The 21,155-nt window shown below is 35.1% G+C and overlaps 1 protein-coding gene across 8 annotated transcripts in view; it reads left to right on the top strand.

Annotated features, from left to right (window-relative positions):
- The window catches only part of Tbc1d5 (TBC1 domain family member 5), a 429,644-nt gene that overhangs the window by 72,154 nt on the left and 336,335 nt on the right, over positions 1-21,155 (top strand). For 5 of the 8 annotated variants that reach the window (XM_090321941.1, XM_090321885.1, XM_090321925.1 and 2 more), the window contains exon 2: positions 10,352-10,541. The exons of 2 other annotated variants lie outside the window; for them this stretch is intronic. The gene's annotated coding sequence lies outside the window, so the exon portion shown is untranslated. The remainder of the gene's footprint in view (positions 1-10,351; positions 10,542-21,155) is intronic. One more of the 8 variants, XM_090321894.1, reaches the window with a different exon arrangement.

Genomic DNA, 21,155 nt, shown 5'->3' with positions numbered 1-21,155 from the left:
CAATACTAAAGTCTTGTGGATGAAATAAAGTGTGCTTTTGTTTTTTGCTCTTTTTGTTTCTTCCCTTTTTTCTAACTGTACTTTTCTTCTACTCTCCCCTTTTTCCTTTCTCTTATTTTCCCTTCCTTTCCTTCTCTTCCCTTTCTCCTCTTAATCCTTTTCTTGTCCCTCCCACCCCCATCACCCTTTTTATCTTTCTCCTCTCCCCCTCTTTCCTTTATAGTGTTATGTTGAAGTTTCAGTAGTCCTGGTTATAAGTTGTGATAATGGGAGTAGGTTGCCCAAGTCTAAAAGTAATGCTTCCAAATATGTCACCTCAATAGAGTATGTTTGTTAAAGATTTTTTGAGTGAGAAAAATTTCATTTGATCACATTAAAGTAGTTTTAATTTTTAAAATAATTTATTTGAATATGTTGAAATTGTGTTGAAGTTGGTCTCCTAATGGCTCATCTATTGTGTGGTAAACAGATTAGTGTTTTCTGGATCCTATAGGCTATGGAGAAATTGAAGATCTTTAGTGGTCTTCAGGAGTAAAGCTGAATAGGAGTTGAAGGGAATCTATGAATTTGCAAATGTTCTCTAGCATTTACATTTTTTTCTCTTTAAATCCAGTCTTAGATTCTTGGCCTTTGTAATCTGATAGTAGGTTTCAAATAATGAAAACACTTATAGCTAGATATACCTGTATTAGTTTGCATTAAGTTACTATAGTGAATATAGGAAAAATATAATGCTGATTTAGATTTATATAGAGTTGGAAATTGAGACTCTAAATAATTATGTAAAGTTTTAAGATGGATTTAATTTGTAAACTTTTCAGTATCCTATACAGAAATTTAAGACATTTTTGAAGTGCATACTATTGCATAAGATTTTAAGTTACAGCTTGTCTCGATGGGTTGTATTTACATTCATTTAATGCTGTTATTTCAAATTTATTACTAACAATAAAGATTACTTTGATATTTGCCTAGTATTTTAGAACATTTTAATGGGAAATTAATATGTACTTTACTATCTACAGCAGATATTCTGAAAATAGCTGATCTAGTTAGATTTAACAGTTAAAGTGAGTACTCATTCTCTTCAGGTAAAACTATTTGGCTAATATAATGAATGATTGTTGTCCTTAATGTGCTATGTTGTCTCTCATCTCCTTTGCTGTCCCTTGGTTATCTCATATTGTTATAGTATCTCACTTTGTTATCTGATATATTGAATTTATTTGTATTTGGATATTTGAAATTTGATAGGGAAGGGGGGAAATCCAAGACGGCTGGGGTGTGTGGGGGGGGAGGGAAACGGGTACCAAGACTTGTGAAAGGGTATCAATGTATGTGAATTAATGCACCCTCTATCTGGCAAATATCATGTAACTCTTTTACTAATTACAATAAAAAAACAAAACAAAACAAAAAAAACTATTTGGCTATTGAATTCAGAGCCAAACTTTTTTTTTTTTTTTTTTTTTTTGTGGGTCATGAGGCTTGAACTTGGCCTGGGGGCTGTCCCTGAGCTAACAACTCAAGGCTACTGTCCTACCCTTGAGCCAAGCCCCACTTCTCATTTTGTAGAGGATAGAGATGAAAGTCTTAGGTCTTTTTGTGCCCGGGCTGGCTTTGAACCTTGATCTTCAAATCTCAGCCTTCTGAATAGCTAGGATGACAGGCGTGGGCCACCACGTCCGTCCCAGACTTCTTTTGGTTGAAGGTGTTCCCCTGATTCAAGAATCTTCTTGGGAATCTGTGATACAGTTAACTAGTTTTTTTTGTTGTTGGTTTTTTTTTTTTGGTTTTTTTTTTGCCAGTACTGAGTTTTGAACCCAGGGCCTTGTCACTGTCCTTGGACACTTTTTGCTTAAGGAAGGAACATTAAAGTAGTGAAAGAATGGTTAGAACTATTTTAACTACTTTATTTGTGTTCTAGTCTATCTAACACGATTTAACTGTATTATCACTCATTTTTTTTGGTATTGGTATCCAACAAATGCCAGGTAAGCACTTTGTCACTGACCTCCATCCCAGACTCCAACATGTTTTAGAAAGAAGAGACTTGCAGACAAATGTGCATAGAACTAGAGATCAAGCTCATATGACTTTTTTTCTTAGTTTAATGTAGAAGTCAAAAATTTGATGAGTAAATTTTGCATTACATGAGAAAGTGTTCAATATTATGAAATTGATTTAAGTTCTAGTTAAAAACTAGAAAATGTTAGTTGTTAAGACTATCCTTTGCCTGGTGCCAATGGCTCACACGTGTAATCTTAGCTATTTAGGAGTCTGAGATCCGAGGATCTTGGTTCAAGGCCAGCCTTGGTCGAAAGGTTCATGAGATTCTCACCTCCAATAAACTACCTAGGAAAAAAAAAGCTGAAAGTGACACTATGCCTCAAGTAATAGAGCATTAGCTTTGAGCTGAGTTCAAGCCCAAGCATTAAAAAAAAACAAAAGCTGTCATTTTCATTTATTTTTTTTGTTGTACTGCACAACACTCCAGAATGCAACTTAATCTTTGTTAATGATACCTTAAATTCTAAAAATCACAGGTGCTCTGCACAGTCTAGTTGCTAAACGTATTAAGCAAACCAGATATTTTTATGCAGTGTATTTAAATGCATTAAACTGTGAAATGTCCTAGGGTTTTCTGAGCGTATGGTCTTTAGGACATTATATTTTCTGTTCCCTGTTTGAATTATATCATTTCATATTTAATACAGTATGACCAATATTTATTATAATTTAATAGCCTGACTTTTTTTGTTGGTGGTGGTGAGGCTTGAATTTAGAGCCTGGGTGCTGTTTATGAGCTCTTCTTTGCTCTACCACTTTGAGCTACATCACCAGTATATCAACTAAAGTGTTGAATTAGGGGCTTGTGAGGTCTTTGACTAAGTAATCCCACTATACCATGGTTCTTAGCAAATTGATAACTGAGTAAAGTTATGATAGCATGAGGGCAAAAATCATGATTGTATTTAGTTGAGGGTCAAAATAGTCATAGTCAAAAGAAAATTTCCACAATGTTTTTGAACTCAGTTCTAAAAGTAAAGAATTAAACCAATTCACTGATGTGCTTCCATATATATATATATATATATATATGTATATGGTATACTGTGTACATAATAGAGCCTTATTTTCTTGAAAGCTCTTTTACCATCTACCATTTTGTAAGAGCTAGGAAGAGTGAATTAATTTGAAACTTACTGTCCAATTTCAAGTTATTCTGATTTTCCTCTATTTCAGAAGAATTCTAGCTATCTCTAGGGAATGATGAGTTCATAAAGAGCTTCTGCAATTTCTTTTAGAACTTTTTTCTTTTGCTTGTTAGAAGGTATTATTAGTGTTTATACCCAAGCACTTAAATGGCCAAGCAAGCACTATATCATTTGAACTATAGGCCCAACCACTTCTCTTATCCCAAAACATATTTTAAAAAAATTTTTTTTGCTGCTCTTGAGGTTGTGTGAGGGGCTGAGCCATCCTGGCTGCAGGCAGTGCTGTGTCCTCACAGCTTGGAGTGCTTGGAGCGCATGCTCTAAAGGATTCCCTCAGGCGCTGGCGGCCTGCTGTCTTGGTGCAGGAGCTGGTGGAGGCAGGAGAGCTCTGATACTTTATCATTTTTCATGTATGGACTAAGTCCTGATCATAACTGTATGATCCTGGATACAATTGAGGGATGACTGAGGGGAAGGGAAAGGAAGCTCTGTAGTCATTATTATCCTACATGTAGTCTTTATAGATTCCTTTTTTACCCAGTTTTAAGCCACCTACAACCAAATCTCAAATTAGGCCATGAAAGAAAATAAATTACAGGGTCTTATAAGTTCACTACAATGTAACTGAACTTTATTATACATTCACAAAATATTAACATGCAAATCATTGAATAAACTACACATTTTTATAAAAAGATGTTAAGATGGTGTACTTTTTCTGGGCTAGTTTTGAATTTAAAATCCTTCTAACTCTGCCTCTAGTGTAGTATCTGAGAATATAGGTGTGTTCACTACCATACCAGGCTTAGGAAATTCTTAATAATTTCTTTGAAATTCTTTCCATTTGTGCTTTGGAAAGGTGAAAATAATTCACAGATTTTAGTTTTGCAAGAATTTTGTTAATATGTAGTCATAGTTTAGTAATTTGTATTTGAAGAAATACTCTGGCATTTGTTCATTGCACATTTATACGAATGAGTCAGTATGTAGCTTGTCTTGCCAAACAGCACACGGACTTTAGAAATACTAGAGAAGTGATATTAGAGAAAGAATAAAACATCTGACCATAGTTGCCTTTGTGTATGGGTAATATAATCAAGAATAACATTGAAAAAATCTAGGTATGTCATTTATAGAGCTTAATCTTAATGTCTGTCACATTAAAATTAAAGCACTTGGCTAGATATATTTTCATAGATTTCTTCTAGTGCTGAATGGATAATATATTTCAGAGTAAAGACAAATGAGAGTTTTATGAATTATAGGTTTCAGTGCCAAGATACCATGATTTACAATAAGAGGACACGCACTTCACTCTTTACTTTTTAGTTTTTTGCCTTACCAGGGATTTGAACTCTGGACCTGGGAGCTATCCCTGAGCTTTTACCCTCAAGCTTAGTGCTCTATCATTTGAGCCACAACTTAACTTCTGGCTTTTTGTGACTTTTTTTCCTTGGCTGGCTTCTAACTGTAATCCTCAGATCTCAGCATTCTCAGTAGCTAGGTTTACATGCTTGAGCCACCAGCTCCCACAGAACTTCATTCTTGATGGTAGGTTTCTAAGGTTTTCTGCTGATAAGCACATAATCTACCATGTGTATTTTGATTCATATAATTAATATGTGTATCTGAAGTCATTGTGTATAAAGGATATGGGTTGTATAGTGTCATGGAGCTGAATTTAGATATCAGTAAGATATTAAAATGTTATTTACATTTGTCTTCATTTCATTTTTTGTAAGTGAGAAAAATGATGCAGGCCACAATATTTTTTTAAAGATTAGATAACTACTCTTAAGGAATGCTTTCCTTTCTAAAAGATACTCTGGAAGATGACCCAAAATTATTTACTATGCATTGTGTGGTCTAGTGAGGAGAATTGAAAAGGGTACATTATCAAGTATGGTTGCCTTTTTGAGAGCCTTGGCAAACTATTTTGAAATTCATCATTGTAGGAATATCATGGGTAGTGAATTACGAATTTTTACTACCAGTTTCTTTTATTGTATAAGATAATTAACCTGAGGATAGATGGAAATAGTTTGGAGGATCGTTTCTTAATATGCCAGTTTTGAGTGATTCCTTCTTCCTGCCGCAAGATCTAGACGACATATTTGGGTTTCTGACCTTGGAGACTAATAACTCCGTCAGACCTCTTGCTGAATTTCCAGTATTCCAAATAAGAAATATTAAAAATTTAAAACTTTAATTATCTTTAAAGTGCTTTTGATTTATTATCCTGGATAGCAAAAAATTGACATGTGCTATGTAAATTTTGGTTTTGGCTTACTGAATTACTAGATAAACTTTGCACTAACATATATATGATATTCCTATATTTAGTTTACTAGTATACAAGATAGGAATCAAAATAATTAACCTATGTTCAAAAATTTGAGAACTCAGTTGGATTATTTATACTTGTAAGCACCTACTTTAGTGTGAAACATTATATGAATATGTGGGGTGAAGAATGATTTTGGAAGTGAAGATGTATTAAGATTAGGAGCATTTCATTTAGCCTAAAAGCTAGAGGCAGATTTATGTTACATCAATTTTTTTTTATCCTGGGATTCTGTGTGTGTGTGTGTGTGTGTGTGTGTGTGTGTGTGTGTGTGTGTGTGTTTCTCTCCTTTATTACCAAGATTGGGAATTTGATTCTGGTCAACTTTCTGATTGAAGATGTAGAATTCATTGCCATTGTTCCACTCCACTCCCTTCACCCCCTCTACTTTAAATATTTATAAACATTTTTTCAATGTCAATATTAGTGATATCCCATCCTTTGGTAAAGTATTGGCCTTCTTTGGGCATAGATTTGTTCATCATTTCCTGTCTCCAAATCTGTCTCTCTTATAATTACTTCCTTTCATTAACTGATTATTCCTATTCACAGGTAAATGTAGGTCTTTCCATTCTAGCTACATTCTCATTTTTCTCTTCATTACTCCCATCTTCACATTTATTCCCTTGCCTTATCATGGAATGTTTCTTTTTTTATCGTCAGGGTAATGTATAGAGGGGTTACAGTAACATTCGCCAGATAGTAGGTGCATTACTTCTCACACAATGATACCCCTTCTCATGTTATTGTCCCCATTTCCTTCCCCACACCCCCTCCCAATCATGAGCCATGATCCTCAGATCTTAGACTTCTGAGAAGCTAGGACCAGTGTTTCCAGCATTATCACTGTTTTTAAGTCTTTGGTGCTATAAATGTTTATAAACTTGAAGGAAATTCATGAACAGTGTCAGTTATTGTCAGTTCAACAACTTGTTTCCTTTTAAATCAATATAGTATGGTTAAAACCAAATAGAATGGACACGGCAAATTGCTTAGGTATAAGTCTTAACTATACCTTTAACTATGAGATGGATAGATGAATGCGATAGTTTCTTTTTCTTCTTCTTTTTTTCTTGGTTAGGAGAAGCATAAAATTGACTCGCATAATTGACATGTATGGCTAAATTGCAAATTTCGATATCTATAAAATGGAATTTGATTAAAACTTAAGTCATTTATTGACATATATGCAAAAACCCATTTAAAGGAAATGAATGGGAAATTTTGTTGCAAAAGTTATAGGAAGGTATGATATAAGTTATTATAATAATATAGTTAACAACTGATAAAGAACTAAAAACTAAGAGCTTATTTATAACTCACTGATATAAATAGATAATAATGTACATGTACTGTACAGAAAAACCCTATTTCCATATATTCACTAAGAAGTTAGTGTGTCTGTCTTCTTGTCTATGTATGTCTGTCTTCTTGTCTATGTATACATCTGCTTAGATTTTTCCCTTAGCTGTTAGTCCTATGGTAGATGAAATTCTACAGCTTATTGCTGTGCCATATTTATATTTTTTTTGAGAAAGTGAATACTTTATACTAAAAAAAATTGCAAGTGAGAAATGTTTGTCAGAAAGCATAAATGTTATATAACTGCTTAGTTTATTTTAAACCAGACTCTTGACATTTCCATTAAGTTTCTTTGGCCATGGAAAGGTCATATGTTACTGGTTCAGATATCCTTAAGTAGAAGTTTTATCATTGGCTTTATTAGTGACTTTACATTTTTCCTAAATTTTATCATTCTCATTCAAAGAACAAGTTATTTTGTTTTATACACACACACACACACACACACACACACACACACACACACACACACACACACACACACATTTGCCTTTGTTTTAGTTTGGACATGTGGAAATTGAATCCAGGCTATCATATATATTAGATAATTTGCTCTGCTATCACTAACCTCCATCCAATACTTCAGTGTCCTCTCAAAAAATAGATACAGTGCAGTGATACTTACAAGACCATATTTTGTAAATGAACTTTACCACTTTGGGGGGGTCAAGGGGAAGTTAGGTGCATAAAAAATGTGGAGGTAGAATCAATATTTCTTAAGAAATGTACTCACTACCTTATGTACGTAACTGCAACCTCACTGTAATCACCTTGACAATAAAATTCTCAAATGTGAGGATTAATGACCTAAAGGATATTTTTGCTTAATACAGTTCTATTATGCCAAATTATGGATTCTATTATGTTTTATGACTATTAGTCACTAATTCAGTTAACCAGTGCAAATCAGTTTGCCATATTACAAAATACTATAAACTTAGTTCTTCTAATGTGATATGGTAGCTTGAAACTAGGAAGGTGATGGATTTGAAAATATTTTCTTTTGGAAAATAGATTTCCTATCTTTTTATATTTTTACCCACCTATCAAACTTAGCAGAGCTTCTCAGTAAAGATGGGAAGGGTTAGGCCGGGAGTTTGGCCTAGTGGTAGAGTGCTTGCCTTGCATGCATGAAGACCTTGGTTTGTTTCGTCGGTACCACATACATTGAAAAAAAAGCCAGAAATGGTGCTGTGGTTCAAGTGGTAGAGCTCTAGCCTTGAGAAAGCCCAAGGACAGTGCTCAGGCCCTGAGTTCAAGACCCAAGACTGGCAAAAAAAAAAAAATAGAATATGCCTAGGATAGTCCTAGCAGAGGATCACGATAGCTCAATAGGTATGTACATATCACCATATAAGATGATGCTAAGTGAAATGAACTCCACAATGAAGTCCAAGATAAAGAAGCAAGAGGTTTTCTTTGTGGTCGTTGTGTCTAATGTACTATGTGAAGTTACTTTTTTCTCTCCTATGGTGTATCCCGTTTCCACTGTATTTGATTTTGGTACCCCGTGTATTGTAGATATATTTATTCAGATTAGGTAAGGGAAGGGAAACAACAAAACAGTGAAGTAAAGGACAAAAGGCGAACTAATGCAACATTGATACTCTAAAGACAGTATGTTTGAAATGGACTTTAAACCTTGGGGGAATGGGAGGGAAAGTGGGAAAAGAATGAGGAAGGGGATAATGATGTTCAACAAGAAATGTACTGACTGCTTTACATATGGTGACTGTAACTGGACATCACTGACAGTAAAATTAAAAGTCAGTGCTTTTGGTTAAACTCCACAGTGATTGACTAATGTATGAGTCCCTAGTGAAATAAACTAACAAGAAATTTGTTGCAAACAAAAAACCCTTAAAACTAATTGTTCTTGAATGGACTCCTGAGTAAAGACTTTCCCCTTGCTTTCAATCTGCACACTATTTGAAATGTATAGCATAAAATCAAATTTCTAAAAGTTGACTCATAGTATAGGGGATATATCTCAGTTGTCTGAAGCATAAACATGTAATATTCTACTAGCTTTTTCAGTTCTTACAAAATTAGAAGTTTAGATTAAAATACTGACATATTTTTATGTTTGTTTTTATAATTTTGATCATTTTGTACTATATTACTTGATGGTAGATTATAATGTACTTTAAAAATTTTTTTCTTGTAAGGATGATATCAGAGGCAGTACAGTTATATAATGTAATGTATTTTTGGAAACCAGTGTTTTTTGAAAATTAGTTTAACACAGTAATATATATTATAAAAGTTGTGATTTCAATATATGACATTTTGGTTTTCATTTATGCTGAGGGTTTTTTTTTTTTTTTTTTTGCGCCAGTCCTTCAGCTTGAACTCAGGGCCTGAGCCGTGGCCCTTGAGCCACAGCACCATTTTCGTCTTTTTCTAGGTATGCGGTATTGAAGAATCTAACTCAGGTTTTTGTGTACGCTAGACAAGCACTCTACCACTAAGCTAAACTCCTAACTCCTATGCTGAATTTTTTCTATGAGTGTATTACTCTAGTTTTCCCTACAAAAAGCATAATCAGCTGGTAAAAAAGGTGGTATGAGCATTTAGGTGTTAAATATGTGTGTTAATTAAGGAAAAAATTAGAAAAATGAAAACAGATGTTACATAAATTATTTCAGTCCCAGGGCAGCAGTAAGTTATACACTGATAATAATTTTTATATGTGCATGTGTATATCTATTTCTAGATTTCTTAACAATTATGTAATTCCTAAGAGAAAAACCAGAAAAAGAACGGGAAATCTTTCATTAATACTGACAGCCAAACTCTGTATGGACTGCAAAGTCTAGTTGTTTCATGCAGACTTACAGTAGAGATGATTTTCTGTGTTTCTTAGTGCTGCTTATGATGATCTTTTTAGCCTTTCTTATATAAATTTGTTCTTTTATTGACTATATTAAAACAGAAAGGTCATTTAGTGATTTGAGCACTAGGAAAGATTTAAAATTGACCCCAATTTTAAAATTGCTCTAAATTGCATATTTAGAATTAAAACAAATTAAACCTTTTCAAGATACTTATTTTTATTGTTACTTTTTGGTTACAGTTACATACTGTTACTTATTTTTTGTTGTAGTCACATTTCCTTAAGAAAGAATCATCTCTCAAATGTGGTCAGATCTTTTTTTGGGGTGTGTCTGTATGTGTACGTGTGTGTGTATATATGTTGTTTTCCTGTGTTATCATGTATTTTACGGTTAGTATTAGAACATGTCTGTATCTGCCAGGAGAAAGAAATTTAATGAGTAAGCTAATATTTGTTCTCAAGAGCCTAAATATTTTGATGTGACTTGTTTTAACTTGCTTTTTTGTGGGGGAGGGGCAGACTGCTATTTGGTTTGGTTTAATATTCTTACTGAGATAGCAATATTTGAGGATTTTTTTTTAATGTTTCTAGGTAGATGTTTTCCCAGCTGCTCAACAGAGAGAAAATATCCATATTTCTGGATTCCTCTTCAATTTCTATTTACTAAAACTTGTAGTTGGTGAAATCTGTTGTACTAAGCTGAAGTCATTTTTGAACCATACTAAGATAATGCACTTTCAAGAGTCACTCAGATTTGTGGATCAATAACATTCCCCGAAAGGTAAGCATACATTTATTCATAATACATACTAAAAAAACCCCGAATACTTTCAGTATTCTTACCATAGCATTGTGTTCTATAGTTTTGCTCCTTCAAAGCTTCTTCATCAGATGTTTCCCTATCTCTTCTCTTTGCAGTGTCCACAATTGGTTACGAGTTTCTTCCATTGTTCGCTTTTTATTTTCCTTTTAATTTAGCTGACTCATTGGAGAGAGTTTAAGAAACATCTTCTAGAATTAGAGTAGTAGAGTTCCAGCTTTAAGCAAAAAAACTAGAGACAGTGCTCAGAACTACACTACCAGAAAAAAAAACTAGAAAAAAATTAGAAAAAGACCCTTTCTGGCATTTTGCTTAGGATACACTTCAGTATTCAGTGCCATGTGTATTTTTCCCCTTCCTTTGGGCATTAATTAAAGTTGTTCAAAAAGTAGTTAACTTAGGAGTTGACAATATCTCTGGAAGTTGGGTTACAGTAATATGGCATAGCAATATAGGAGGTACATTACTTCACACATACATTAATACCCTCTTCTCATGGTTTTTGTCCCAATTTCCCTCCTCCCCACCCCCTCTTTTCATCTTGCTTTGCCATTTAAACTCTTCTTTTGATGTCTCTCTTTAGTTCCCTTGCCCAAGTACTGCTGTTACTTTTTTATATGTAATGTAATATATGCTAGGTTCTATAAATTTCTCTGTTCAATACGTATGACCTTGGCAATTTCAAAATTTGTTTTTTTTAAATTTTATTGTCAAGATGATGTACAGAGGAGTTATAGTTCCATACATAAGGTAATGAGTACAGTTTTTATTGACATTGTTACTCTCTCAGTTTTCTCCTACCTTCCTGCCCTTCCCATCCCTCCCAGGTTGTAAAGTTTATTTCCAACATACTGTCTTGTGAGAATCTCTGTGTAAGATGATGCTAAGTGCTCCAGGATAAGAAAACAAGAGGTTTTTCCTTTGTTTTTTTTTTTTTTTAAATGTACTGTGTGAAGTTATTTCTTTTTTTTTTTCATTTTTTCCTCTTTGATTTATCCCCTGTAGTCATTGTATTTGATTTTGATACTCTGTCTTGTATATATGTTTGTCTGAATTGGAATGGGGAAGGCAAACAACAAAATGGTATATACATATTGATGCCAGCTCAAGCAGGAAGTGGAATGTACTCAGATTGGTAGAGTACAAGCCTTGAACTATAAAAGGTCCAGGTGGAGATCAAGACCCACAATGCACAAAACTAAATAAAATGAAATAATTATGTGTTGGAAAGTTGGGTAAATGAAAAAAGTAGAAAATAAAAATGCCTACTTCTACTATATTGAAATGATCTATTGTATTATTTAAAAAATAAAATCTATTGGTTGGGTCAAGAAGATGTATTTATACACAATCAAATTCTATGCTGCCATCAGAAAGACATCACGCCATTTGTAAGGAAATGGAAAAACTTGAAAAAATCATGTTAAATGAAGTAAGCCAGACCCAAAGGAACATAGGTTCAATTGTTTCCCTCATTTGTAATAATTAGTATACATCTAGGACTCTCCTATCAAAAGATTACAATAGCACAAAACCTAGATACATAAGGTCATACAGGATGAGGCCAAATGAATGATCTGCAGCTTATGGAAACAAGATTGTTGTCAATGTACTGTTATTTTTTAATTTTATTTTTATTTGATTTTTGCCAGTCTTGGGCTTAAGCTCAGGGCCTGAGCACTGTCCTTGGATTTTTCTCAAGGCTAGAGCTCTATCACTTGAGCCTCAGCACCACTTCTGGCTTTTTCTAAGTATGTGGTACCAAGGAATCAAACCCAGGTCTTCGTGCATGCTAGGCAAGTACTCTATCATTAGGCCAAACTCCCGGCCTGTACTATGTTATTTATCTTCTCTTTTCTTGCCCTTATGGTTAATCTCATATTGTTACTGTGCCTGACTTTGTTACCTGGTATATTGTATATACATTTATTTGATTATTTGAAATAGAAAAGGGAAGGGGGGAAAACATGACAATTAAGAGGGGATGGGAGAGGGAAACATGAGAAGGGGTATCATTGTGTAAGAAGTAATGCACCACTCTCTGGGGAATGAACTGCAACCCCCTCTATGTTACAATAAATAAAAAGTAAAAAAATTGATTACTTTTATGTGTATGTATGTACACATGTTTGTATACATGCATGTATATATGCATGTATGGTGCTAGTCCTGAAGCTTGAATTCAGATCCTGGCTTCCGTCCCTGAATCTTTGTGCTCAAGGATAGCACTCTACCACTTGAGATATGGTTCCACTTCCGACATTTTGGTGGGTAATTAGAGATGAAGAGTCTGAGATACTTCCTGCCTGGCCTGGCCTTGAATCAAAATTGTCAGATTTCCTCAGTTGCTAAGACTACAGTCATAAACTTTTTTTTTTCTTTTTCAGTTACTTCGTTGTTATAAAGGAGTGTTACAGAAGCATTACAATGAATGTGTCATATCTTTTTTTGTTGTTTTTATTGTCAGGGTAATGTATAGAGCGGTTACAGTTACATTCGTTAGGTAGTAGGTACATTACTTCTCAAACATTGATACCCCGTCTCATGTTTTTGTCCCTGTTTCTCTACCCCCGCCCCCTCCCAATCATCATGTTTTCCTCCCTTCCCTTCCGTATTTCAGATAAACAAACGTGTATACAATATACCAGGTAACAAAGTCAGGCACAGTAACAATATGAGATTAACCATAAGGTCAAGAGAAGAGAAATAACATAGTACATTGACAAAAATAATCATTCAAGATAAAGCTCTTGTTTCCATATCCTAGAGTTCATTTCATTTAGTTTCATCCTATATGACCTTATGTATATAGGTTTTGAGCTTTTGTAATCCTCTGCTAGGAGAGTCCTAGATGTGTTCTAATTATTACAAATGAGGGAAACGATTGAGCCTATGTTCCTTTGGGTCTGGCTTACTTCATTTATTATGATTTTTCCAAGTTTTTCCGTTTTCTTATGAAAGGGGCAGTGTCTTTCTGATGGCAGCATAAAATTCCATTGTGTGTAAATACATCTTCTGAGGGGTATCTGGATTGGTTCTATGTCATAGCTATGGTAAATAATTCTGCAGTGAACATAGTTGTGCTAGTGGTTTTAGTATGTCCTTGTTTCTGGACATTTGGGTAAATGCCAAGCAGTGGAATTGCTCATTCCCATACATGGGAGATTAATGTTTAGTCTTTCGAGGAATCGCCATACTGATTTCCAGAATGGTTGAACAAGTTTACATTCCCTCTAACAGTGTAGTAGCAGCCCCTCCTGGCCACATCCCTGCCAGGATCTGTTGTTATTAGATTTCTTTATCATGGCCATCCTAAGTGAGTGAGGTGGAATCTAAAGGTTGTTTTGATTTGCATTTCTTTTTTTTTTTTTTTTTTTTTTTTTGCCAGTCCTGGGCTTGAGCTCAGGGCCTGAGCGCTGTCCTTGGACTTTCTCAAGGCTCTACCACTTGAGCCTCAGCACCACTTCCGGCTTTTTTGTATGTATGTGGTACCAAGGAATCGAACCCGGGTCTTTGTGCATGATAGGCAAGCACTTTAACCACTAGGCCAAAATCCCGGCCCTTGATTTGCATTTCTTTTATGGCCAGAGATGTCAAGCATTTCTTCATATGTCCGTGGGCCATTCTTACTTCCTCTTCAGAGAAGTCTCTCTTTAAGTCTTTAGCCCACTTTTTAATGGGATGGTTGTTTCTTTGAAGATTTGTTTTAGAGAGATTCAATTTTTTTTTTTAACCTGTGGGTATATTTTAGGTATGAGGCTCTCGTCTGTTGTAGGGCTAGTGAAGATCTTCTCCCACTCTGTGGGCTTTGTATTTAATTGCTAGCTATGTCCTTTGCCATAGAGAAACTCTGCAGTTTAATGCAGTCCCATTTGTTCAAGCTTTCTTTAATTTGTTGTGTTTCTGGGTCCTTATTAAGAACGTTTTGACCTGTGCCAAGGAGACCTAGTATCACTTATCTCCTATTCCTTCTTGTAAAATTTTCACAGTGTTTGCTTTTACTTCAAGGTCTTTGATCCATTTGAATTAATTCTGGTGTAGGGTGATATAGAAGAATTTACAGGTTCGTAATCAATTTTGTCATCACCATTTGTTGAAGAGGCTGGCTTTCTTCCATTCTATTTTTTTCTCCCTTATCAAAGATTAGGTGGCCATATGTCTGTGCACAGATTGATTACTGGGTCTTCAGTTCTATTCCACTGGTCCTAAGGCCTGTTCTTTTGCCAGTACCAAGCTGTTTTGGTTACTATAGGTCTGTAATAGAGTCTAATGTTTGGCATTGATACTCTTCCCACTCTGTTCTTTCTGCTAAGGATGGTTTTTGCTATACAGGGTCTTTTACTATTCCATATGAATTTTTGGATTGCTTCCCCTATTTCCTTAAAGAATAACAATGGGATATTGATGGGCATTGCATTGAATTTGTAGTTAGCCCCTGGGAGCATTGCCATTTTCACAGTGTTAATTCTTCCAATCCAGGAGCATGGGAATTTTTTCCATTTCCTCAGTTCTGCTTTAATTTCATTTTTCAAGTTATTAAAGTTTTCCTCATAAAGGTCCTTTATATTCTTATGTTAAATCCTAAGTATTTTTTTTTTTTTTGAGGCTGTTGCAGCAGGAGTTGCTTTCCTGGTTTCTGCTTCGCTCTTCTCATTGTTGGCATACAGGAAAGCAGTTGATTTTTTTTTTTTTAAACTCTTGGGCTTTCTTTTTTTTTTTTTTTTTATTTTTGGCCCCTTTCTCTTTCTGGCCCCGCTCGCTCCGGCCCGGCTAGGCCCCTCTTTCTAGCTCCGGCCCGCTCGCTCCGGCCCGCTCGCTCCGGCCACCACTCGGTTGGGCTCTGTTCACTTCAGCTCAGCTCGCTTCTTTCGCTCTCTGTCGCTGTCGCAGTCTTGTCTCTGCCACTTTTCCGGTTTGGTTGTGTATCATCTCTGCCACTTCTGGCTTGGTTGTGTATGTGGGATACCGAGGAATCGAACCCGGGTCTTTGTGCATGCTAGGCAAGCACTTTAACCGCTAGGCCAAACTCCCGGACCCAAGCAGTTGATTTTTAAGGGTTAATTTTATACCCTGCTACTCTGCTACAGTTTCAAATCAGCTCAAGCAAGTTAGGAGTGGAGTCTATACAGAATCATGTCAATTGCAAAGAGGGAAAATTTTACTTCCTCTTTCCCTATTTGGATCCCCTTTATGTTTGCTTCTTGCCTTATTACTTTGGCTAGCAATTCTAATACTATATTAAAGAGGAGTAGAGAGACTGGGCATCCTTGTCTAGTTCCTGATTTTAGAGGAAATGGCTTTTCACCATTATGTATAATGCTGGCTGTAGGTTTGTCATATACAGTCTTAATTATACTGAGGAATGTTTAATGGATTCCTAGTTTCTCCAGAGCTTTTAGCATAAAGGGGTGTTGGATCATGTCACATGCTTCTTCTGCATCTGTTATGATAATCATGTGATTCTTGTCTTTGCTTCTGTTGAAATGATGATTTATGTTAATTGACTTGCATATGTTGAGCCAGCCTGCTTTGCATTCCTGCAATGAATCCTGCTGGATCTTTTTTTCTTTTTTCTTTTTCTTTTTTTTGCCAGTCCTGGGCTTGAGCTCGGGGCCTGAGCACTGTCCTTGGATTTTTCTCAAGGATAGAGCTCTACCACTTGAGCCTCAGCACCACTTCCGGCTTTTTTCTATATGTCGTACCGAGGAATCGAACCCAGGTCTTCATGCATGCTAGGCAAGCACTTTAACCACTAGGCCAAACTCCTGGCCCCTGGGTCTTTTTTTTTTTTTTTTTTCTCTGCCAGTCCTGGGCTTGAACCTGAACAGCATCTTTGGACTTTCTCAAGGCTAGAGCTCTACCACCTGAATCCCAGTACCACTTCCGGCTTTTTTCTATATCTGGTACTGAGGAACCAAACCCAGGTCTTCGTGCATGCTCCCCAAGCATTCTACCACTAGGCCCAGATCCCAGCCCTGTTTTTTTTTTTTTTTCTTTATTGTGTTTTATTTTCTTGTTTTGATTTCGTTTGGTTTGTCTGAACTCTGGGCCTAGGTACTGTCCCTGAGCTCTTTAGCTCAAGGCTATCCCCTATCTCTTGAACCACAGTACCACTTCCTATTGTAGTTAATTTCCTTAATTGAATGTTGTTCCTCTGTTGATGAATAAAATGCACATATAAAGGAATTGATATCTATTTGGCCATTTTGGTGTCATGAATAAATATGGCTCAGAATGTATTTGTCTTTGTGTCTGTTTGAGAACCTTGTTTTCAGTTTTTTTTTTTGGATATACCACAAGATAAACAGTTACTGCAAAGGTATAAAACCACTACTGTAGTATTTTATATTTCTGATCAGAGATGTGTGAGGGTTCTGTGTTCTCTATTTTGACAGTTTTTCATAGAATATCTTAGGATGGTGATAAATGACTTTTAGCAAAGTCACATTTTAGATAAATGTTGCTTAAATATTTTCTTTGTACATACATTTTATATCTAATATTGTGCATCAGTTCTTTTTTTGTCTCCAAATTAATAGACCAGGGAACTTTCTTCATTTTTACCAGAATTAAAAACATTAAAAAATTATTTTATTTATCTTTTTTTTTGGAGGGGGTCATGAGGCTTGAACTCTGAACCTGGGTGCTATCACTCAACACTACTGCCCAACACTACCGCCATACCCCTGGGCCTGGGCATTGTCCCTGAGTTCTTCTGCTCAAGCCTACTGCTCTACCCTGGAGCCACAGTCCGCACTTCCCCTTTTCTAGTGATTAATTGGAGATAACAGTCTCAAGGTCTTTTGTGCTGAGTCTGGCTTTAAACCTTGAATCTTAGATCTCATTCTCCTGAGTAGTTAACAAAATAGGTGTGAACCACCACACAGGGTTAAAAACATTCTTTTGGGGCCTGGAGTTTGGCCTAGTGGTAGAGTGCTTGCCAAGCATGCATGAACACCCAGGTTCTATTCCTCAATACCGCATACATAATAAAAACCCGGTAGTGGTGCTGAGGTTCAAGTGGTAGAGCTCTAGTCTTGAGAAAGTTCAAGGACAGTGCTCTGGCCCTGAATTCAAGCCCAGGACTGGCAAAACAAAACAACAAAAAAAACCCCAAAAGAACATTCTTTTTATTTGTTTAAAACCATACAACATTTTGCTTGATGTTTGTACCCATGGTACTTTTTGGCATATTTTTGTCAGGTTTAAATTGATATTGTTTTGTCGATTTCTCACAAGAGAACTGAATCCCTTTACATTTGTACTTTTCAGGCTCCCATGTCATAAAGTAACATTTTGTCAAAATTATCTACACTTTGTTTGGAAGAAGTTTCTCACTTAACACCACCCATCTATTTTAAAATGAACTTAAGATTCCTTGGCTTTTGTTGAAGTTTAATTCTCATATTTCAGAAATGTTACAAAGGAAAAATTTTAAATTGTAGATAATTAGTAATTATGTGCCTTTTATTTATGCAGGTGACTGGTAGTTTAGTTCGCTATATATTCTAAGCTTAAAATAATTTTTTCTTAGAATGTTTAAGTTTTTACTCCAAAACCTTTTTCTATGATTCAGTATTCCTCATTAGAAATTTGAAGCTGTGCTAGGCTCAGTGGCTCACACCTGTAATCCTACTTACTCAGGAGGCTGAGTTCTGAGGCTCAAGGTTGAAAGCCAGCCTGAGCACAAAAGGACTCAAGACTTTTATCTCCAGTTAACCTCTACTTTTATCTCCAGTTAACCTCTACAAAAGTGGGACTTGGCTCAAGGGTAGGATGGTAGGCTTGAGCTGAAGAGTTAGGGATAGTGCACACACTGAGATCAAGCTTCATGATACACACACACACACACACACACACACACACAAATTTTTGAAGCTGTGACAATGACTTGCCTTTGCTTACATTTTAGAGTGTGAATATTCACAGGTAACTAGAAAAATAACTAAAATATGTAGTAAATTAGATAGTGGTTTTATCGGGAATACAAGGAATGAAAGAATGTAGTTTAGAGTAGGACAACTTCTAAGTTAGCAAAACCAGCTAAACCAAAAGTCCTATTGAGGATTTGCACATAGCATCCTTCCCAGCTCATATAGGTACTTATGTCTCTGATTTAAATAAGTGATTTTAAGTCTTATTACTTCCATTTCCTCAAACCTGTAAGAATTTTTTGGCTGCTGAGCTGAAAGACCATTTGAACGTTTTCTCTTAAACCTACATACATTTACTTGTCCTCTTAGGAGTGAGTATACTCTTAACTTTTGAAATACCTGATTTTACAGAAGTGATTCTTAGGTGGAGGGAAGAAGGAAGTTAGGAAGGGAAGAAGTGAAATGGTGAAGGAAGAAAATCAGAATAAAAGGATCTCTAGGATATGTAAACAAGAGCTTTAACTTTAGTGATTGTTGTTCTTAATTTAGTATGTTATTCTTCTTTTTCTTTGTTGCCTTTTGGTTAACCTCATATTGCTAATGTATCTGACTTTGTTACCTGGTATGTTATATATACTTTGATTTATTTGAAATAGGAAAGGGAAGGGGGGAAAACAAGATGTTTGGGAGGAGCTGGGGGGAGGGAAATGTGGACAAAAACATAAGGAGTAGCAATGTGTGAGAAGTAATGCACTTACTATCTGGCAAATGTAACTGTAACCCCCTCTATACATTACCTCAATAATAAAAAAATAAAATGAAAAAAGTTCTTGTGTTTTTCTTTTGCAATGTACTTATATTATCTCTTGGTCTAGTATGTGAGATAGGTATATTATCTTTGGAAGATGTTATAATCTGTGGTCTGACTCTGAGATGAAACCTCAGGGAATTCTCTTTCACTTGTGAATAGTTCTTAGATTATAACCAGTCTTTCCCCCCCAACCATCTTCTTTGTGGATTCCCTGTGAAATACTTTATATTTTCAATTCTATTCCCTCCCTGGACTATGTTACTTAACATAGGTTTTCAAAATACACTTAGTCTATCCTGTAAATTTATTTCAAATATTTATTGATATTAAATATATTAAATATCCTTGAAATAAATATGAAACCTGTGCTCTTAATAGATTTGTGTTCAAAATCTTACATATATTTTTGGGTCTTTCAAAGTATTGGTGTTAAAGTTTTGTATTTTCAGTCCCATAAAGATTTATAAATTTGTTATTGATACAGAAATTACATAGGTTTAGCCAGATTCCATTCTCGAAAAGGTATATAGAATAAAAAATTTTTAGAATTAGTTATTTCATATGTTGAACAGCCATTTAAAAATGCTTTTGCCGGATAGTATTTTAGTGTTTATAAATAAAACACAGGAATTAGAGTATTTACATAGCTAAGAGAGATAATCAACTTAATTTCAGTAACATGTTATTTGACATTTTATTTTATAAGTTTAAAAAATGTGTTTGCTGATGCTTTTGTAAAACGCATAAACTTTAGATATATCTTGTGCTAATCTAATTTCCCATGAAGCCATATATTTAAGAGAATTGTGTGTCTTAGGGTTCTAAAACCTTGATATGATTATAATCTGATAACAAATGGGTTTAAGTTCATGTTCTTTCAGTTGTTGGCAACAAATCTAAACCTGTATTTTTTGGATTTATGAGAATAAGTCCTGCTTTGGCAATCTTGTAGATCCTCAAGAGAATAGTTAAACAGTGATTAATCATTGTTTCTTCACTGAGTGTGCAGAAGAGAATGGAAAAGCTGCATTTCACACTTCTGAAGCAATTAATCCCCATGATCTCAGCCAGGTTTGTCTTGTAGATAAGTCGGGATACAAAATGGTACCTAATTTATCAATGTATGCATGCCATAAAGTATAAAACACACAATTTATTTCGTATCATTTATACTCAAATGTAAAAAAAGAGTGACTTTGCCATATCCAAGAGTGTTTCCTACATTACCTTCATATAAACTAAGTACCAGAGATTACAATGGGATTCCTGTTTATTGTGCACATCTGGTGCAGTCACTGTGCATTTTCTCATTCACTCGCTGGCATTTTTAGTGATTGTGGCATAAATCACCTTGCTAATCAGAAACATAAGTGACGGGAAGTCATCTCCATTTTTTGAACAATGAGAAAAAACATATGGCTTCTTAGACAGTACTTGGCTGTTATGCTATTTATGTGACATTATATTCTGTATTTAGAATTCAATATTAATTGCAGTGCTTTGGTTTAAGATATTGACACCTAGGGTTTATGCCCAAAATTTTTGCTTTATTTCAATTTCATATCAAAAATAAAATTATGCCTTATATTTTGATATTTTTGAATAAAGAATTTTGAGGAAGAGTCTTGATGGCCCAGTGAAGCTACATGTATTTAAAACTGTGCAGGAGTTTACTTACATGTGTAGATTAATGTACAAGTTACAACTTTGCAGTCATTCCTATTTGAATACTACACTGAAAGGAATTGTACTTCAAGTGCTAAAAAAGTTAGTTGCTTTCTCAAAGTATTATATTGACCTGATCACTGCTGTGTGTGAGAGAACTGCTGCTGTGCATTACAATTATTAAGGAAATGATAAGAAGTTTTTTTTAATAAAACTTAAAATTAT

This window comes from Megascapheus bottae, chromosome 2 (genome assembly GCF_031878675.1).
Source record: "Megascapheus bottae isolate mThoBot1 chromosome 2, mThoBot2.hap1, whole genome shotgun sequence".
Lineage (NCBI taxonomy): Eukaryota > Metazoa > Chordata > Mammalia > Rodentia > Geomyidae > Megascapheus > Megascapheus bottae.
This window is presented reverse-complemented; position numbering and strand designations above follow the sequence as displayed.